Source organism: Scleropages formosus, chromosome 5, assembly GCF_900964775.1.
Source record: "Scleropages formosus chromosome 5, fSclFor1.1, whole genome shotgun sequence".
NCBI classification, from domain to species: Eukaryota; Metazoa; Chordata; class Actinopteri; order Osteoglossiformes; family Osteoglossidae; genus Scleropages; species Scleropages formosus.
This window is the reverse complement of record NC_041810.1, coordinates 14,722,596-14,741,673: the sequence shown is the minus strand read 5'-3', so window position 1 is coordinate 14,741,673 and position 19,078 is coordinate 14,722,596. Positions and strand designations below refer to the sequence as shown.

Genomic DNA, 19,078 nt, shown 5'->3' with positions numbered 1-19,078 from the left:
TTTCTTTCTGTCGTCCTGATCTGACAGCAATTGACTAAACCAACCCTTAAAGCGTGACAAAAGATTGGCAAAAACTTTACACTTTTTTTTCTGCTGAGCCACTTTTTGATGGGCCAAAGCAGACAAAGGCCGCGTCTCTTCCACTTGATTTGATTGCAAGGCTTGAGTAAAAGTTCAGTTTAAAATTTTTTTAAACATTCCCAACAGACCCCCCCACCCCGAGTTCCCGAAAAAAATACTATGTCGAATTGGCCACAATAAAATCACTTACGGCAAGCTCCCACGGAAGGAATTAATGTATTTTGTATTGGCCACCGAGGGGAGAGATGACCCCCCCCAACACGTGAGAAACCCCCGGTCAAGAAATTACTGCTGTCACCCACTTCAGAGGCAACCCGGGAGGCAGGTCATTGACTGAGTTTCCCGACGAGGCAGCCTTTTGGGAGCTGATAGGTCGGGTATTGACAGCCCCCTGTGGAAGGGGAGGAGAGCGTGCAGCTGCTTTGTAGCACGGTTTGTTGGGGAAAAACAAGAGACGTAGGAGACAAAGCTGTGAATGGAAACAGTGGCTCCTGTGTCCCACTTGTGACCGCTCCCCCGGTCCTTGTGCCTCTGCTTCGGTGAAGTGGTACCCTCCGCCCACCCTCAATCCCTCTCACCACTTTCTCCGTTTCCCTTCAAGTGGTCCCAGCTGGAGCCAGTGTTTCCAGCGCCATCATTTACCGGTTTGTTCACGGGGTTCTAGCGCACCACCGGAAATTATGTCATTGAAGAATCGAGACAAGAGTCCCTCGGTAGACAGACACACGCTTATTGGCCTTCCCCCGAACCGTGAGCTCGCTTCTTTCTGTCAGAAGAGCAGGCGCGTCCCCTTCGAGCTCCTGTTCGCCTCTGGCGAAGGGGTCAGGCAGTAGTCTTCTCCTTGGGTCTGCTCATTTTCACCGGCCTTCTGCCAAGAAGGAGATATGTGGGGGTGCTTGCGTTCCAACTCCTGTCGCCAAAGGATCTGACATTTCACCTCATTTGCTCTCCAGTGGGGTTGCAAAAAGTCTTACCCCTTCATACAAACCGAAATTCAGAAATTTCAACTGTGGATTGACTCACGTTCAAAGTTTCTCACAGAACCATGCTTTACAGTGCGGCACTTTCCGTGAAGGACTTATTCTTTACTCTGTTAAGGACCAAAGCTCTTTGAAGTGTTAATTTGCCCCAGCCGTATGTTGTGCTCCCCTAAAACTTTCCCTCGGTGTTTCAGGACCCACTCCGATCTCTGAGCTCTTTACCGTAATCCCCGGTGCTTGCGACTGCGTCCCCCAGTTATGCGGAGATTGTGAAGAATGGTCATGTGCTGAGCTGATTCTGGTAAATATAGTGACCTAGGGATAAACCCCTGGGCTTTTTTTGTGGGGTAAAAAAAAGGAAGAGGAAGACTGAGCTAAGATAGATGTCTGGAAGTGCAGAGTAATTGAGTACGTAGGAATACACACTGCAGGCATTAATCTCTACATGATGGCTGGGTGTGTTATCGTCAAACTGAGGCACTGTAGATCATCTCAAACAGTACACCCCTTAAAAAACTTAAACCAAGCAGAGCTTTTCAGTGTCTTAAAAATTAAAAGTTATACGCTTTGAATTTGTCTGCACGTTGTTTAGAATTGACTCAGGCTGAGCTACTGTATGGAAGCTACCAGAACGGAGAGCTGCAGTTACACTCCGCCCTTGAAAACCATGTGTATTTTAGCAAATTGCGGTCCGATTTAGGTCACGAGTGTTTTTATGCTTTGAAAAAGGACTAGAATCTTTTTCTGCCGCGGTACATTCTGATGAGGTAGTTCCGCAAGGCTTTCTCTTGCAGTTGCCCTGCTAGGAGGCCTCTGCTTCGGAGCCTTTGATTGGCGTCAGGCCGGCTGAAGGGTTGGAGCTGCGGTCCGCAGCGGGCCACGGCGGTGGCACTGCTTGGGACCAAGGAGATTATGTCTTACCAGGCTAAGATGTCACATGGTGGTCTTTGTCCACCTCAAAGGGACCTTACCATTCTTTTCCACCACTTATTATCATGTTCCATAAAGAATTCGAGAGCTGGGAGTGAAGAAAAAAAAAACATTTGTGAAAGTGACTAACAGGAATTTCCATGGATTAGATCAGTTCACTTTCTTCTCTCTTTTGTGACTTTTTTCCTTCCCTTCCCTTCAACAAAGCTTCACCGAGGCGCCTTTTTGAAGCGCAAGGCTGTGATTTGGAACTTGTCCTTTCATGAGTCCCGGTGAATTTTGATGTCAGTTAATGAGGTTTTGGCTACTCTGGCAAAGACGTGACACTAAGCAGTGCTGACCCAATTCTGTGGTTTAGCTTCTCCCCCGGCTGAGGGGAGCGTGGCTGTGTCTGTAATCACCATACAATATCTGTACAATATTTGGTATGAAACCATCGTACTCATCACTTTCGCAAGAAGCAGTAATGCATAGTACAAGCACAGGTATTAATGTCGGCGCTGCATACAGTGAGATGGAGCAGTGTAAACTTGAATGAAATTCAAATCAAATACAGGTCTCATTTCTACCTTAGATATAAGCGCTAATAATGTGATCACGCTGATTTTTGACAATTAAATACTGATGAAACTTCTTGGTACCATATTCCAGTAAGACATGAAGGCCTTACTTATGGACTTACAAGTAAATCATTGAATTGTTCTCTTTGGTCTAGGTGAGTTCAAGAAGTATTTTCCAATTCTCCCCAAAGTGTGGTATCCCTTAGCATTTGGTTCCATCCATTAGCATCATTTTATATCTGTTAGCATCAGTTAACACCCATTCACGCTGGTTAGTTGTGGTCTCTAGGATTTGTTCTCCTTGTTTTCTTTGGGTCAGGTGTGGCCAGGGTACACTGAGAAGCATTTGACACGTCTCCTCGAAAGGATGGTATCTGTTAGCATCCACTAGCATTCGTTAGTATCCATTAGCATCCTGCGGTGTCCGTTCGCCCCTCTCGGTGGCCGTCCGTATCCGTTAGCCGCGGTCTCCAGGGATTGTTTAACTTGGGAAATCCAGGCCTGGTCTGTCCGCCGGATGTTTTAACCATCAGCAGACACTGTGGTCACCGTCTGACTAGTTTGTCCTAATTGTCATTACTTCATTCACAAAGGATGTTTCCATTCTGGGAAATGTTTAAAGCAAAGTAGCTAAAAACTGGAGTTTTAATGCTTTTTTTAAAGGATTGCTTATTGCACGCTATACACGCGATACGCGTTTTCATTACACAGTTTTAAAACTGAACCAGTAATATTATTACTGAAATGTGGGTAGATAAAATACAATTTATTATTAACAAATATTTCCATTGGGTTTCACAACAAGTTTACATTTTTAAGTAAAGTTTACTCTTGGTACATCTAAGCATTGCAGCAGAATGCATTAAACTAGGACGAAAATGCACTTTTACTTGAAAAGGGCTTGAAAAATCCTTTTAAATGCACTTTGACTGTACAATTATCAATGCCTCCCTTTTTAATCGCCCGACTTTATATATGTCTTTCTGCAGCGAGGGCTTTTAATGCGGGTGCGAGGCCGCAGCCACCGTCCAGGTTCGACGGGTCTGCAGGAAGTTGTCTGTATCCTCCGTCTGCTCCCCTTTCCATCTGCATCCGTCTGCGAATCTTCTCGGCACTGCAGTGCCTATCTGTTCGCATGGGGCCCAGATTGACGTGGCCCCCGAGGCGGTGATAAAAAGACCACTGAAGTGGGAGTCCTTTGACTGAGAGGATTTCCAAGGCTTTGCAGGCGGTGGTGATAAACCGGGCCCCGTTGCAGACACGGTGGTCCCACCAGTTTACTGCATGGCAATAAATACATTAGTAATCAAGAGCGAGGCCTGCTCACTAGTGCCCCCAGTGGTGACTGTGGGTCAACTTTGTTAATGAACTATAAGGAGATTAAAGTCTCAAGTTTATGACACTTCTGTGCTTCCAGGAACTAATTTAATTTCGCTCGGTTCTGATATAGAAATATATTTTGTCGCTTCAGCTCAGCCTTTTTTCATTTATTAACTGTAAGAGATTATCTTTTTTACTCATCACTCACAGAGCAGTTTATACAATATAAGCACTCATAATCTTGTGCAAGAAACCAATAAATCTTTCTTAGAAAATATATTTTGTCAAAGTTAAGGACAACTGCCAAGGTGACGTAAACAAATCTGGGACTCGGTCATTTTTCAAACTTACTATTCATAACATTTAAATTGATTAGTAGAAGACTATTGCATGATATGTGTTTATACTGTACAAACTCACCATTTTCATTGTGACACCAAAAATTATGGTGATTGAGAAGTTTATGGGAGAAATTGTCTCCGGTTTGATTTCTGCAGGCAGTAATGCAGGATTTAATTGCAGCTCGGTACCGCGAGGGTCCGAAACGGACAGCGCTCATTGCTTTGGACCTGCTGCCCCCACAAGCTTCTTGTACCCAAACATTTCCGTTTGTGGACCGTGAGGCAGATGCCACTGAGCTCAAGCCGAGGCTTATGTGGAAATGTGAGAGCCACCCACACAACGGCAGACCGGTTGCTTTCTTACCTCTGTCTCTTTCAGTTCTTCATATAGTGAGTCGATCATGTCTGCGGCTCTCAGCTAAATAAAACCCCCACCGTCTGCGCAACTCCCAGAGGTTCTTCTTGCGAGATACATCTTGCAAAGCACGTCCTGGAACAATAAAAAGCTCCATTTTTCTTAGACGTGTAAAGGGCTCGGGTGATGTCACTATAAGGATGCTGATTGTCCCCTTGACACAGGCTCTAATAGGAAACAGGGGATCCTTCCCTGGGCCTGCCGTGGGTTGTGGGGGTCCGGGGAGAACTGGGGGGGGGGGGGCAAGGATGACACATAAAGGCCGAAGCAGTAAATGGCGGGGTTCTCCGTCCCGCGGATCTGTTTGCAGCCTTCGAGCACGGAGGCCATTGCTCTGCTGCCTGGGGGGCTGTCAGCTACTGATGGTGCTGTTATTCAGGCCGGTTTGGAGGGGGTCGCGGAAGCCCCCACAGTGGCCGCTCGTTAAAACGCATGAATTAATGAAGTGCTGGTGCTGGGAATGCCCCACACCCCCCCGCTGCTGCCCCCACCAATACCGCGCAGCTTCCTTAGCATTTCTATGGGCCCCTCTTTTCATCCTGTCGGCATTTTCTCCTCTTTTCATCGCCCCATCCCAAACCTAATTTAATCCCTTGGATTTATGCTGGGTTGGGAACAGCTACCGATGAGCACTTTTAATAAGCAAAATTAAACTAGGCTTTGGGAAGTCACAAACAATGCAAATGGAAAGAAGCACAGTGGTGAAAGAAGCAGCTCCAAAGTGCTTCTTTTTTCATGAGTTCAGTTTTCAGAATTGATTTTTTTAGCGCCATTCCCAACAGGTTGCCGCTGAGCTTGGTTCTTTTTTAAGAAATTGAAAACTTGGGTAACAAGTACCTAAAATAAGCTGTTCTTAAATCACTGTCCTCCTCTTGTGGACCGCAGGCCATCTGCGGACGTTCACGCAGCCATAAAGCCCCAAATCTGTCAGCTCCGAAAGCTCCTTCAGGTTACTGTTAGGTGTTTTCTCGGAATAGAAAAATTTTAGAGCAACATTGTCCTATATTACATCTTTGCATTAGCAGCTGAGCTGAGTCAGGTCACTTATACCGGTTGTCCTAGAACTGACTGATTCATGCCATTCCTCCCTGGCTGAGTTTTCTGGTGATTCACATGAAAATTCACATTGAAATTGTGGCTTGAGGAATGCGTGTAGATGGCATGTCCACTGCAGTTTATACCCCTGAGTCATTTCTTTTTTATGAAGTATTACTTTATTATGATAAATCAGCCCTGTAAATTTTAAGATGAACTGGAGATGCACAGAAGTCTCGCAGCAATCCATCTCGACGTGGAACGCAACGTTTCGCAGATAAAAAGGATCACTTTGAGGGAACCTTTGGTGTGGTGCCAGCTCTTAATGGGAGCTCTGCTCATACTTTGCATTTATCAGCTGTTACACTTGAAAGCCCACTGGAGGCAAGGAGGCTGGGGCTCTCCTTCGCACGGCCCCGATGTTTCACTACAGAAGCCTTAAAAAAGCACGCGCACACGCACACGCACACGCACACGCACACGCACACACACACGCACACGCACACACACACACACACACACGCGCGCGCGCGCGCTCACCCGCACACCATATTGCATCTGATATCCCCAACAAGCAAACTCTGCTGCAAAGTCCCTTTTGTACCCTAGGAGGGAAAAGGGTGTTTGGCTTTGTACCCCATTAGAATAAAAGTGGGAAAGTGCAGAGCACGCCTTTACACACTGATTAGGAAACGCGATAAGGCAGCGGCAGTGTTTCCTTCACAAAAGCATGTTTCACGCCACTCGCTTATATCTGTATGGCCACGTAACTGATGCAGACTTACAACTGTCTGGCTACACCAATTTCCAAGGCATGCACTTAAGTGCTACCATTAAGCAGTTATTTCAGAATTCTGTCCACAGTAGGAATTGCAACTTGCATTGAGGGACTTCTGTTTTGCACAGCCACTAATGTGAGCTCGTACATTTTAAAGTCATCATTGTTTTTTCCATTCGTCCGACACCTTCGTCCAAGGTGGCTCACAATATTAAGTTTGTGCACTTAGCTACTTACAGTGATTCACCCATTCATACAGCAAGGTAGTTTTACTGTGTCAGTTCAGGTTAAGTACCTTTATTAAGGGCACTACAGCAGGAGGCCAGATTCAAACCTGGGTCCTTCAAGGCAAAAGCTCTAGTCACTATGGCACCTGTTGCGAGAAAGCTAGTCCTGGACTCAACTGGAGTGCATTAGAGTGTGTTGCTGTGAGACTGCAGTTACAAATTTCTACTAACTTTATTATAGCGCCAGGGGGTCGGAATTAAGCAGGTCAGCAAGTGATCAACAGCAAACCATGTTCAAGGCTACAATAGAAAGGCCCTCCCTGAATTGAACTGAACTGAACTGAACTGAACTGAATTGACTTTATTGTCATTATACTGCTGTGCAATACAAAGAAATTACAGTGGTACTCCCTGAGTTCTTTAGACAACAATATAAAACACGACACATAAAAATAAAAATTGAACATTTTTAACAGATAACACAGTAAATAAATCCTACTGCCATTATGTGAGATATGGTGGACCTGAAAATTACTTCAGCTACTTTTCTCCAAGGTGACTTACAATGTTAGGTCTATATGTTAAGCTAAAACCTAGATCAAAGGTACAACAGCAGCAGCAGGGATGAAAACCTGTGGGCTTTGAGCGCAAGGTGGCCACTGGCTCCTTCTCCCCCTGCAGTGCTGTATTACTGCTTTGCTCACGCTATGCTGAACGTGGAGGTGTGTGTGTAGTGCATATCAGTGGACCGCAGGTAGCAGCGATCCACTTCCCCAAAGCCTGTGCCTTTTACAGCATTTAAAGAGCTGCACTGAGCACTGTTAAAGTGGTTATAAAATTAGCCAATTAGAAGGCGCAGGAAAAGGATCGAGGTGTGCGTGCGTGCGTGCGTGCGTGCGTGCGTGCGTGTGTGTGAGAGAGAGAGAGGGAGAGCGAGAGAAAGAGAGAGGCTGAACGCACTTTGAAACCCAATGACAATTAATCATTCTGTCGGGAAAATGAATGGTGCCTCACATCCCAGGACTGTGACTTACAATTAAATAGTCACACAATGGCACTCACATCGGTGAGTCTGCTCAAGTCTACCCTGTCTCCCCCCCTCTTTCTGGGGCATTTCTTTCTTTTCCTCACACCCTGGCCATTGAGAAATAACAGAACTGTGGAACCAGATAATGGCTAGGAATGCCCTGAGCCATTATGTTTCAATGAGGTGGGACAAGCGCTGGTACCCGTTAGACGGTCCGCCGGCGATACTACCGTACCCCTGCAACAGCCCCGGGAGGCTTTTCATGGATGCGGTGGGACAGAGCTTGACAGCTAAGTAGAGGGACCTTACAGTTGCCATGAAACAAATAACTCAAAGGTTTAACACAGGTAACATATCATATTGCTTGTTCCAGTTTTATACGTTTTTGTACATTATTATTTATTAATTTAGCGAATGCTTTCCTTTAAGGCGATCTACAACGTGAGGTTTGTACACTAAGGTACTTAAAATGATTTACTCATTTACCCACCTGGGTATTTTTTACTAGAGCCATTCAGGGTAAACACTAATATGAGATGCAGCTGAGATTCAAAGCTGAATCTTTTGACCGCATGGAGATGCTTGTGACAACCACATAACCGCCTAACCCATATATATTTGAAGATGTATCTCTGTATATAAACCTAAATACATATAAGAGGTGCTGTCTTGCCCTCAGTGGACTCAGGTTTGAATTTCACTTCCTGCTGTAGTACCCCTGAGCAAGGTAATCACCCAAAGGTGATACGGTAAAAATTACCCTGCTGTATAAATGGGTAAATCAGTGTTGTCTAAAGGGAAAAAAAAGCAGTTTTTAAATGAGGTTTTTGATGTCCAACTAGACAGAACAAAACTGAAGCATTACCCTGCTTTTGTTTGTTCAATAATAATGCATAAGAGCCTTTGAGCTCATTTGGGCTGCGGGCAATACTTCCGACCGTAGCGAAGGGCCTCCGACGCCTGAAAGGCTTTAATTAGCATCGATAGCACTTTAATTATCTCATTTGTTTTAACGGCAGATGCTGTGTGGAGCGCTGGGTAAAATAAACAGGAATGCTATCCTTACGGAACCCATGGAAAAGGACCAAGCCGTGAAACTGCGTAATTTAAAATTCCCATTTTTCACACAATGTTTAGTACTCTTCCTTCGGTAACTGGCAAGTTGTTTCTATGACGTTCTGTAATGTCACGGTTAACTTTTGCTCTGGTTTTTAGACATTTTATATTAATTATTTTTCAAAATCGAGCCATTTGAAAGCCCCACAATGGATACATGGCATCAGCCATGTGTGAAGGTCTGCTGGCTTTGAACGCAGAGGCACTCAGAAAAGTAGGGGACGGTGTCTGACAGTTGGACTGCAGAACCCCAAAAGTGTGCGGCACTACACATGAGCAGGGATCTGACTTATTCACAGTATAACATTTCAGAAAAAGGGAGAACGAAAATTATTCAACAGAAAATAGCATCAGACTTTTCCATTGGCAGTCTAGGGGTTTTGCCAAAAATAACAAGTAAAAGGAGTCTGTAGTTAAGAAAGTTTACTCCATTTTGGAACAGAAATGCAATGGCCTTTCTTGAACTCGACCAAAAAATTACTGTTGTCACGCTCACAAATTTTCTGGCTCCACGGAGCAAATGTTCGCGAAATCCTTGCGCGTATCTTATCCCCTGACGTGAGGTCGGTTGAACGTGCGCCCATCTCCTGCAACACACGGGGTAAACTGACGACGAATTCACGCGTACGCCATCTTCTCAAGTTTGGCTCCGGCGAGATTAATGTCTTCTCTAAACGATGAAGGGATATTTACGTCAAGAAGAGTGCCACATTAAAGCCAAACGTGAACTGAACTTTGGCGCTGCTTCTTTTTCTTAAGTAGCTTTCTTTATTTATGCTTAAATTATGGAAGGACAGCATCAAGATCCTTCCGAGATAGCCTAACCCCTCTTTATGCCCAAACGACCGCCACTGACCACAGAAAAATGTGTTCGAAAAGCAGAAAATGAGATTCGGAAGTCTAGAGGAAGAACTTTGAGTCGAAAAACTGCGACGTGTGACTTAAGGACTTGTCAGCATCAGTGAAGGAGTGGACTCAGCAGTGGACTAGAATGTTTGATAAACTGCCATCCTATGACACATAGAGTGGTAAATCCTCAATATACAAAGTGTAATAAATGATACATGCAGGGGTGTGGTGGTGGCGCAGTGGCACACTGGTACAGTGGGTTGACCTGGGTCCTGCTCTCCGGTGGGTCTGGGGTTCAAGTCCTGCTTGGGGTGCCTTGTGATGGACTGGCGTCCTGTCCGGGGTGTGTCCCCTCTCCCTCCGGCCTTACACCCTGTGTTGCCGGGTTAGGCTCCATCTCTCTGTGACTCTGCATGGGACAAGTGGTTTCAGCCTGTGTGTGTGTGTAATAAATGTTACATTGATGATATCCCCCCTATAAAGCATGGAGTGCACAGGTGCATGCAGATTTGCACATCCACACATCTCATCTATCCGCTGTATGAAGGCCTGGAGGAATTTACGTTGTAGCTTTACGCTAAACTCTAGAAAAACTGAAACGAAAAAAAAGGAAACGCTTCGTGCGGCAATCTGGATTGGAGCTGACTTTCCTGACACGACTCGTCTGCTCGAAAGGATGATGCTGGACAAGGGCTCTTTACGGAGGAACTCGACAGATGTGATACGGGGGTACGAAGGAGGACTTGCTGGATGCGAGTGTTGTTTCAACACTCTCTGAAAAAGGGCACAGCTGTCCTCCTCACCTCACCGCTGCACCAGGCAGCTTGCACTGATTAAAATCAACGACTTTGCAGCTTTATGGAGAGCTAAAAACTTGTGGTGTCCAAGGGGGGCTCTAAATCATATTGCATCACCTTATCCTCTGCCTCGAAACGCGCATGGAGCCGTCGCTCGCCTTTATTTATGTCTCCCTGCGGCCTATTTCTTATTTGTGATTTAAAATTACAAATGGTAACTGGTTCAAAATGTTGCATTCCATCACAAAAGAGCCTGAGTGCTTGTAATTGCAGAAAGATAATGTGGCGTTTGCCATAACGCTGGTGCGGAAACGGCTGCTTTAGGTTTTCTTTAGAATAAGGTGATCGTTTAATTATTCATCTAACAAGTTTCTGTAAAACAACATACAGTGTTGAGCTACTTGCAATGATGTACCCATTCATACTGCAGGGTAATTTTTACTCTATCAATTCATGGTACAGTAGGTGCCTTGCTCAAGAGCGCTATAGCAGGAGCTGGGATTCGGTCCCAAGTCCACTGAGTGCGAAGCAGCAACTTTAACCACGACGTCATTTGCTGTTCATACTGAAAAACACACATCACACGCACATACATCATCTGAAACCGCTTCTCCCAAGCGGAGCCTAACCCGGCAACACAGGGCATGGGGCTGGAGGGGGAGGGGACACACCCAGGACGGGACACCAGGCCATCGCAAGGCACCCCAAGCGGGACTTGAACCCCAGACCCACCAGAGAGCAGGACCGGGTCCAACCCTCTGCACCACCGCACCCCCTATACTGAAAAACATTTTCCATAATGAATGACCTTTAGGTCCATTTTGCATTGTGTCACATACAAGGCCCTCAGTCTTATTTACCCATCCAGTATTATTTATTGCTTCAGCTGATTTTCATGATGTTTCTGTCATCACCACTTATATTAAAATGTGCCAAACATGATGTTAAAACAGACGTTATTTGTATGTCAGAATCAACGGTCTCCTGGTAGAGGAAAGTTGCACGCTATCTTGGTTTCCAATGTGCCGCATTAAAGCGGTTTCCATACTTTAAAGAACTTTTCAGAAAACTCCTCCATCCTCTGCACACCATTTAAAGGACGTCCTTCGCAACAGTACAAGTGTCATTTTATGGCGACGATCCATTTTATTAAGGTATGAATGCTCTCCTTGCTAATAGCATGATAGAAATTATGACCCAGGCATTCCAGGTTCATCCCGGTGTGGACTTTATTCTAAACAGAGCTGAAGGAATGAAATCAAGCCCTGTCCTTAATACGGTTCACAGCTGCTAGAGCATTAATTGCCAGAGGCCTTTTGTACAGGATCAGTCAGAACAAGTGATTATGGATCCTGACATCGAACGCTGACAAAATGTTCCGCCGGCCCAGAATTACAAAAATCAGAGTTACACATTTCCCTCTGTTTAAAATCATTTTCCTCCTCTAAACAGTTGTTCGAATTCTGTCTCCTTTCACCGTTTGTTAGAAACTTGGGGCTCTAAGCACTCGTATCTCAACCTGGGTGGAACCGTGGGAAACGTGATCGCTCTTCACCTGGCTTGCTCTTCGACCTTCAGATTTGTAAATTATTGCACTGTGGTTCACTGCCTGACGTGATGGGTTCTAACGTGACACGTTGGGAAAGACGAGAAATCCGTCCGACACGGTGAGGCCAGGAGCGCAGGTGCTGGCAGTGGGAGCCTTTGCCCACGTTGCATTCCCCTGTCACGGTTTCTCGTGCGGCCTCTCCTGCCCACTTCCATATGTTATCCTTGCATTTGATTGCGACCTGGAGGTCCATTGCCCTAGGTTATCATCATAACATGCTGACAGTAGGTGGACGGAGCCCACCTCGGCAGTCCGTCGTGGTCGGGGTAAACCTCTCTTCCCAGCTCCACACATTCAGGACTCTGCATCGCCTGCCCGCTCAAGCCAAGTTACCCTCAACCGTGAAAACTCGGCTGTCAAACGAGCCCGTTTCCGCTGGTGGGTCGACTTTTATCCCTCTGACAGCGGTATGAAGCCAAGTGTCTGTTCGGCCTTACTGAGAAATTGCAAGTCCTTGTTGTCACCAAGGTGTTCCTGTCAAATGAACCTGTTTGCCTGCTGGTCTTATGAGGATGCCTTAAATGCAACCGGGTCAGCTTTCATACCAAATGGCCCGATTGCTGTCTGGCAGCACCTAATCTGGATTACCGATTTACGTCTGCAGATTAGTCGACCATTACTTAACAGCACTCTGTTCAATACATCCGTGACTAAGGGTTACGTACACGCCGCTACGTTTCTTTCCTGTCTTTGAGCAGTCAAGCCCCTTTGTGTTTCGCTGTGGGGGCGGGGGTTCGCCGTCGTAGAATTGGCCTAGAGAATTCTTCCCCTGAAACACAAGCTAGCGCCCAGGCGGGGCAGAAGTCCGGGCCGTGTGCATTTCCTGCGGAGCGCCCAGCCGGGTCATTTCTCGTGCCAAGTGTAGGTTTCAGCTGTGCGCCCTGACCTGGCATGGGGGAATGCTGACTGCTTCTGTCTCTCAGGAGATCGTATGTGACACCCTAAGCCTTTTAACCCATCCATGGCCTCTCCCCGAAATCCTCCACCATCCCCCGACTGACAGCGGACAGACATTGGATTACATGTCGCCTTTTTTCTTCCGCTGCATAAAGGGCCACTTGGCTGCGATGTCCCTTTTTTCAGTTGGCACTTCATGCCAACTAAAGTTCAGCGTTAGTCCAATGCAGCTGTCAGTTGTACACAGCGGCAACTGGGTACTGTGAGTACTGCAAATTATATTATTATTGTCGTATTTTTCACACTGTTTTTGTTTCTGTTCATCACTTACTTTGATCTTCTCCTTTGCGCAGTTAGACGAAACATCGCTTACTTACTGTGTATGCGTGCAAGTAACAATCAAAGCTGCTTTTCTCATTGGTTCGTTATTTAAAATGATAGAATAAATGAGAGCAGTTTGAAGAAAGTTAAGAAAATATCTTTTTAACACCCAATTTCTTTAATTGCATGTATGCTGTATTTCATTATTTATACGCAGTGTTTCATCCAAAGGTTTTATTGATGCTGCGCATCTAGTGTCGGTAGACTAAACGCTTGTGTCGTTTATGTAAATGCAAAAACGCAGTTTTGTTTATTGCAACATACATTTCGATCAGGATGTCCTGCCTAGACGTGTTTTTTTTTTTTTCCCTTTGATTTTTTCCAAGCGCCTGTCTCAGTGAGATGGCTAAGCCACGTACGTCTGGGTTTGAGGAAGGTTGTTGGACAAACAGGCTCACGACCCTCGTGAAGAGTCCCGGCATTCACCGGGGTTAAGTAGTTCGTCGGCGCTAGAGTGTCGGAGAGGGGGAATGGAATCCCATGGGAGCACGAGGTCCTGCGTACAGTTTGTTCAACTGGCAGGAGAAAACAGCCCGGGAAAGAAAAGGGTTTGAAAAGCAACGACCATCAACAACGGAGCGAGCGCCCCCTCCCCGAATGCCTGGCCCCGCCCCCAGCCCCCTCCTCCCCCTGCAACCTCTTCAGCTTCTGACCGTTGACTAAGGATGGGAGGAGCCGGGGGCTCAGAGAGACACAAAGTGGATCTCAAGCCAGAATTAGGCAGAAGGTAACAAATGGCAATGTTTTGTCAAACTGGGGAGATGACCCGGGAGCAGTCAGAAGCCCAAAGAAAGTCATTGCCCGAGGGGATTAATAATGACCCGTCATGGGCTGTGAGGCCGCCCGTCTCCGGAGGCCATGCAGGGTGCACACAGGAGAAGTTGGCCAAAGTGTTCAGATTCATCGGCAGTTGTTTTTCATCACTCTGGCCTCATTAATGGGTTTATGACCAGAAAATGAATCGCCGATAAGTCCTTGCATGAGAATTGAGATGAATTGTGTTATAAACTATTCAGCTGCGCTCAAGCATGCACTGCACAAAACACATTAGCCGTGAAATGGAATTACCATAAGGCTTTCTAAATGTTTCTTTTTGTCCCACTGAAAAGGCCACGGAAAAAAAAAAAGCCCCAGAGCTGTAGTTACCGGTTGATGCCAAAGATGTGTGAGACTCATTTAGTTAGTTGCCTGAAAAAAAGATAATAATAAAAAAGACTTCTTTGTATTAATGTTCTGTGTGAAAGTGTCAGTGGCAATTCACAGGAACATCCGTCAAAAGCGATGTCATGGAATCTCAAAGGTATCGCATTGCCCCGCCATTGTGAATGTATGTAGCCTCTAATAAGATACGACAGAAAACTAATTGCAATCATTTTTCTTAGGCGTCCGCTAGAAGGCACGGTTTTCTCAGCTCCCTCTTGCTGTAAATCAAGCAGCGAGTGGTTAAAGCAGTACGGGATGGGTCCTGGTAGGAATGGACGGACGGAGGTGTAGGTGTGCGCTGAGAGTGCATTATAGTGCTCTGGGCATTAAGTGACTCATGAAGCTAAAATTGCCATGTAACTTATATGTTCACCTGCAGTACCGGTCAAAAGCCTGAGTGCACGTGGGCAACCCGGGAAACACCTCCATGGGACAAACTAGACAGAGGAGCGAAGACATGGAAGCGCATTTCCTGCTCAAACTTATTAACCAAATGCCTCATAAAATAGAAAAATTAATTTCCAGAAAACCGTACTCAAACTTTTCACGGGTACCGTTAGTAAAATAAGTGGGCTTCGGGAGTTGAGGTTTGCCACCTACACTGGCTACCTAAATAAGGCCATTGAATAATAAAATCAGGAGTAAATTGAGGAATATTTTGAGACCTGCAAGTTGCTCTTGCATTTTAGGGAAAACGAGTATATTGGAAGCTGATCCAAAAAGGATGTGAAAACACATGCATATGTTAATGAGGATGGACAGCCTTACAAGCAGAGCCATCCTGCCCATGAAAGGGGAGCGAAGCCCACAGGCCCTCCTTGTGTGAGGTTTGCTGAAAGGCATCTTGGGTCTGCGCTCTGTCTCCCTGAATGGCCCCAGGGACGGGGAGCTGCTGCTTTTCTCTCGGCTTCCTTGGCAGATATCTTTTAAGCAGCCGCATGCTAAATGCATCAACGTTTTTCTCCTGCGTCCTTCTTTTTTTTCCAGCTCTCAGAAAGTCTTCGAATCAAATCGAGTTGCCAAACGTTTCCTGTCAGGTCCTCAATGAATGACACAGGCATATGGTACGTGAAATGAGTAATAGCGATGCTGCTTTTGAAAAAAAAAGAAAAGAAATAAGGGTCTTTTTTTATATTAAGCAGCTGGATTTTTACGATTGAAACCAAGTTAAACTCATGCCAGACGAAATCAGTTCCATTCCCTCGCTTGCCTTCATAGACTTTTAAATGAATACATTTTGCTTTTTTCCCCTTGACTTTTCATTGGCTGCCCGCAAGAGTCTGGGATCATAAAACTTTCACATTTCAATATTCTACAATTACCCACAGATCCCCACTGCTGCCAACATGGTTAAGTTAGTTAATGGGCTCATCTCATACACAACTAGTAGGACTACTGGCCAAGCCCAGACAGACAATATCATGTTTCGTAAAAAAGTCCCCCAAAAAGGCTGCATTAGCGGGGGGGGGGGGATGTTAACATCTTTCCCGATAAGTGTAATCATCTCAACATGGCAACTGTGTTGTAGCAACAATCACTGCGTTACTGCATGATGTAAGAATGTCATGTGTGAGGTTGGGATTAGAAATCAAGAAAATAGAGAGGGGAAGAGAAAAGCAAATGAAGAACATTGGACGCACAACGGTACGATTATGGTTTGCTAGTGTGTGGAGGCGGCATGAGATGGAGTGTGTCCTGCCTGGCCCCTCGTACCCCTCGAAGGCCGTTAAACAGTTGGAGCCTTGGATGCCTCTCTGTACCAGTCCCGCCGATCGGGTGCCCACCGCTGCGATTCTCTTTCCCCCCATTGTTACTGTTTGCTGGATTTTCACATAAACAGAAGCAGCAGGGTGCCTTGCACTCACAGAAACAGTCCTATTAAAGTTTTAATCGTATTTCTCCCCCCCCATGCATACCCCCTACCCCCGTTGTCCCACTCCCACTTACTAATCCACCAGTCATTCAGAGAAGGGGGGAGAAAGAGAGAGAGAGAGAGCGAGAGAGAGAGGGATGTAGAGTCACCCTGACCCCTCGTGCCCTCATCAGTGTTCGGTTGAAGGGGGCGGCACAGAGGAAGATGCTGCGGCGCGCACATCTGATCAGGGGATCAAGTCCAGAAAGCTGGCGACAACGAAGGGATTAGGCAGCAGAAGGGGGTACCCCTTTTACCTCACTGGTCTCCATAGACATGCCGAGTCCCAAGGTCTCTCATTACGACCATGTGACACACACTCCCATCCGGAAAGATTTCTGTGGTTGTGCTATGATGCAATACTGTCCGTGCCAAATGACGGAAATGTTCACCTTGGCGCACAGTGCAGAGTCGTCTGGCCGCTCCTAGTTGCTAGATGGTCGGTGGCGTTTATCGTAGCTTCAACACTGAAGAGTAAGAAATGGAAAGGGAAGCTGCTTTGAGGTTTGAGAGTAATGTGATCCATGTCATTTTCCCAACCCAGGGGGTACGTGTTCTGACAGTTTCGGGGCCTGTGACCTTGTGCTGCGGCCTCTGGTTTGATAATGGACACATTGTGCGTGACCCTTTAAGAAATTCCACAACAAGCATGGTAGCCTTAATTGGTGGTCAGTGGTATACAGTCTCAGATTTGCATAGGCGTTTCAATGTTTTACAAGCAGAACTTCAGCTGAATTAGCCATGCTAGAATGAATTTCATCTTAGGTACCGTTAAACCTTTGTCTTAACTTTACATGTAGTTTTAAGATTACAATTACGATCACGAGTTTTTTCCAATTGCGATTTTTACAATTACGCATTTTGTTGCGCTAGTGCATCAGCCTGGATGTCGTATTTATCAAAAACATATTGTTCTTGTTTCGCCATGAAGTGCTATGATGAGCCCTGTGACTTGTGTGGCGCATCGGTCTTTTTTCACTTACCAGCCCCAACTGGCCTACTTCAGTAGCTTCTATCTTTGGCTCAGAGCTTTTCCCTCCTTTTTTCACTGTACATTTTACATTTAATCCGCGACATTTACAGAAGTCATATCTAAATGCTTAAACTGTCTGGTAGAGTCCGGTGCGCTTTATCCAAAGAGAAACAGAAGATAATTTTTCCCTTTGTGGGGAAAACAGTGAACTTTAGGCAAGACTATTACACGTGTTTTCTTTCCTCCAAAATCGTGAGCATCAATCACAGGTTGACAGCACCCATTAAACAGATTTTGAAATGATCTTTTAAAGCTGCAGAGCTCCTTCCTCCATTCTTGGATCCCGAAATCTCTGGCTTGAAAGAGATGTGCCTCGTATTCCCCTGATTTACAAGTTTTTTTGGCACTCGTATCCCAGGGGTGTAAGTTGAAACTAAGTGCGGGGGCGCTCAGTATTATCTTCCATTCTAAGAACTTTATTATTAAATGTAAAAGTTACCAGCCATACTTAAACAAAGTATGAAACACGATATGGTCATTTTAACAGGATTGTCATTGCAAATTTTACGGGTTAACAAAAAACCAAAACACATCTGAGGTTTCTTTTTGTAGTGCACTGTTATTAGGAGCATAATAATAATAATAATAATAATAATAGTAATGACAAGCACTTTATTAATTTCTTTGGCACACTTCACTGCTTTTTAAAGCCGTAATCTCAGATAGCGGTAGAAAGCAAGGTTTGATAAGAACTCTTGCCTCACGCGAACACGTTGGCCCCAGACTGCAGACCAACTCGTCTCGCTCCGCTTCCATATCAATACGTGCGTTTTTTTGCCAACGCTGATGATAAACTTTTTTTCCTTATGCATTCTTCTTGTGGTTATCTTCAAAGCATTTTTGGGAAAACATTATCGTTCTTCATCTCAGGGGAAAAAAGGTGGGGTTTGTTTGATCTGCTTGTGTTTTGGTTGCACTCTTTTATCTGGGATCCCAGGGATTTAATAAAACAACATCTGAAATCCCCCAATACAACGATGTTGTATAGTGCGGCAAGATCCATTTTAAGAATCAAGCTAGCCGATCATCGAAATTAAACTTGTCAAATGGAAAAAATATGACAAATGAAGAAAATATAACACATATAAATAGCCTTAGTAGCTGTAGGTAATGCAAGAAATGGATTCTTGAAATTTATAATGTAGCTTAATGTGCACCAAGGATGTCCATAAAACAATGGCTTGATCTAAACAGACTGTGTGTTATGAGTTTTACAGGATTATGTATTCCTTCCAAACGTATCGAGAAAACATGGCTTGGCAAAGGCCGCCGGGGCTCCGAAAGGAAGCACAAGACAAGCTGTCTCTTAACAGCAAGTGAAGTGCTCCTTTGAGAGGATGGGGATCCCTTTTATTAAAACCACTTGTCCAGTGTTGACTCCTCTCTGCCTTGTTGGTTACATAAGACGAGGTGCTTTGTGATGGTCCCCAGGCTTTTCGAGAGGGTTTTTTTCTCCTTTTTCCCTTCTCCGAAAAAGGTTTTTGGTCTGGGCAAGGAGGCCCATCCTCATCCTCTTGTTTGGCCAGCTCCTATCAGCTCTGTCTGCAGTCCGGGCCGATGCTTGCACCCTGGATCGGACGAGCTGCT

The 19,078-nt window shown here is 45.5% G+C and overlaps 1 protein-coding gene across 1 annotated transcript in view; it reads left to right on the top strand.

The window, feature by feature from the left end:
• Nucleotides 1-19,078, top strand: part of fat4 (FAT atypical cadherin 4) — an 86,615-nt gene that overhangs the window by 19,549 nt on the left and 47,988 nt on the right. The window lies entirely within an intron of this gene.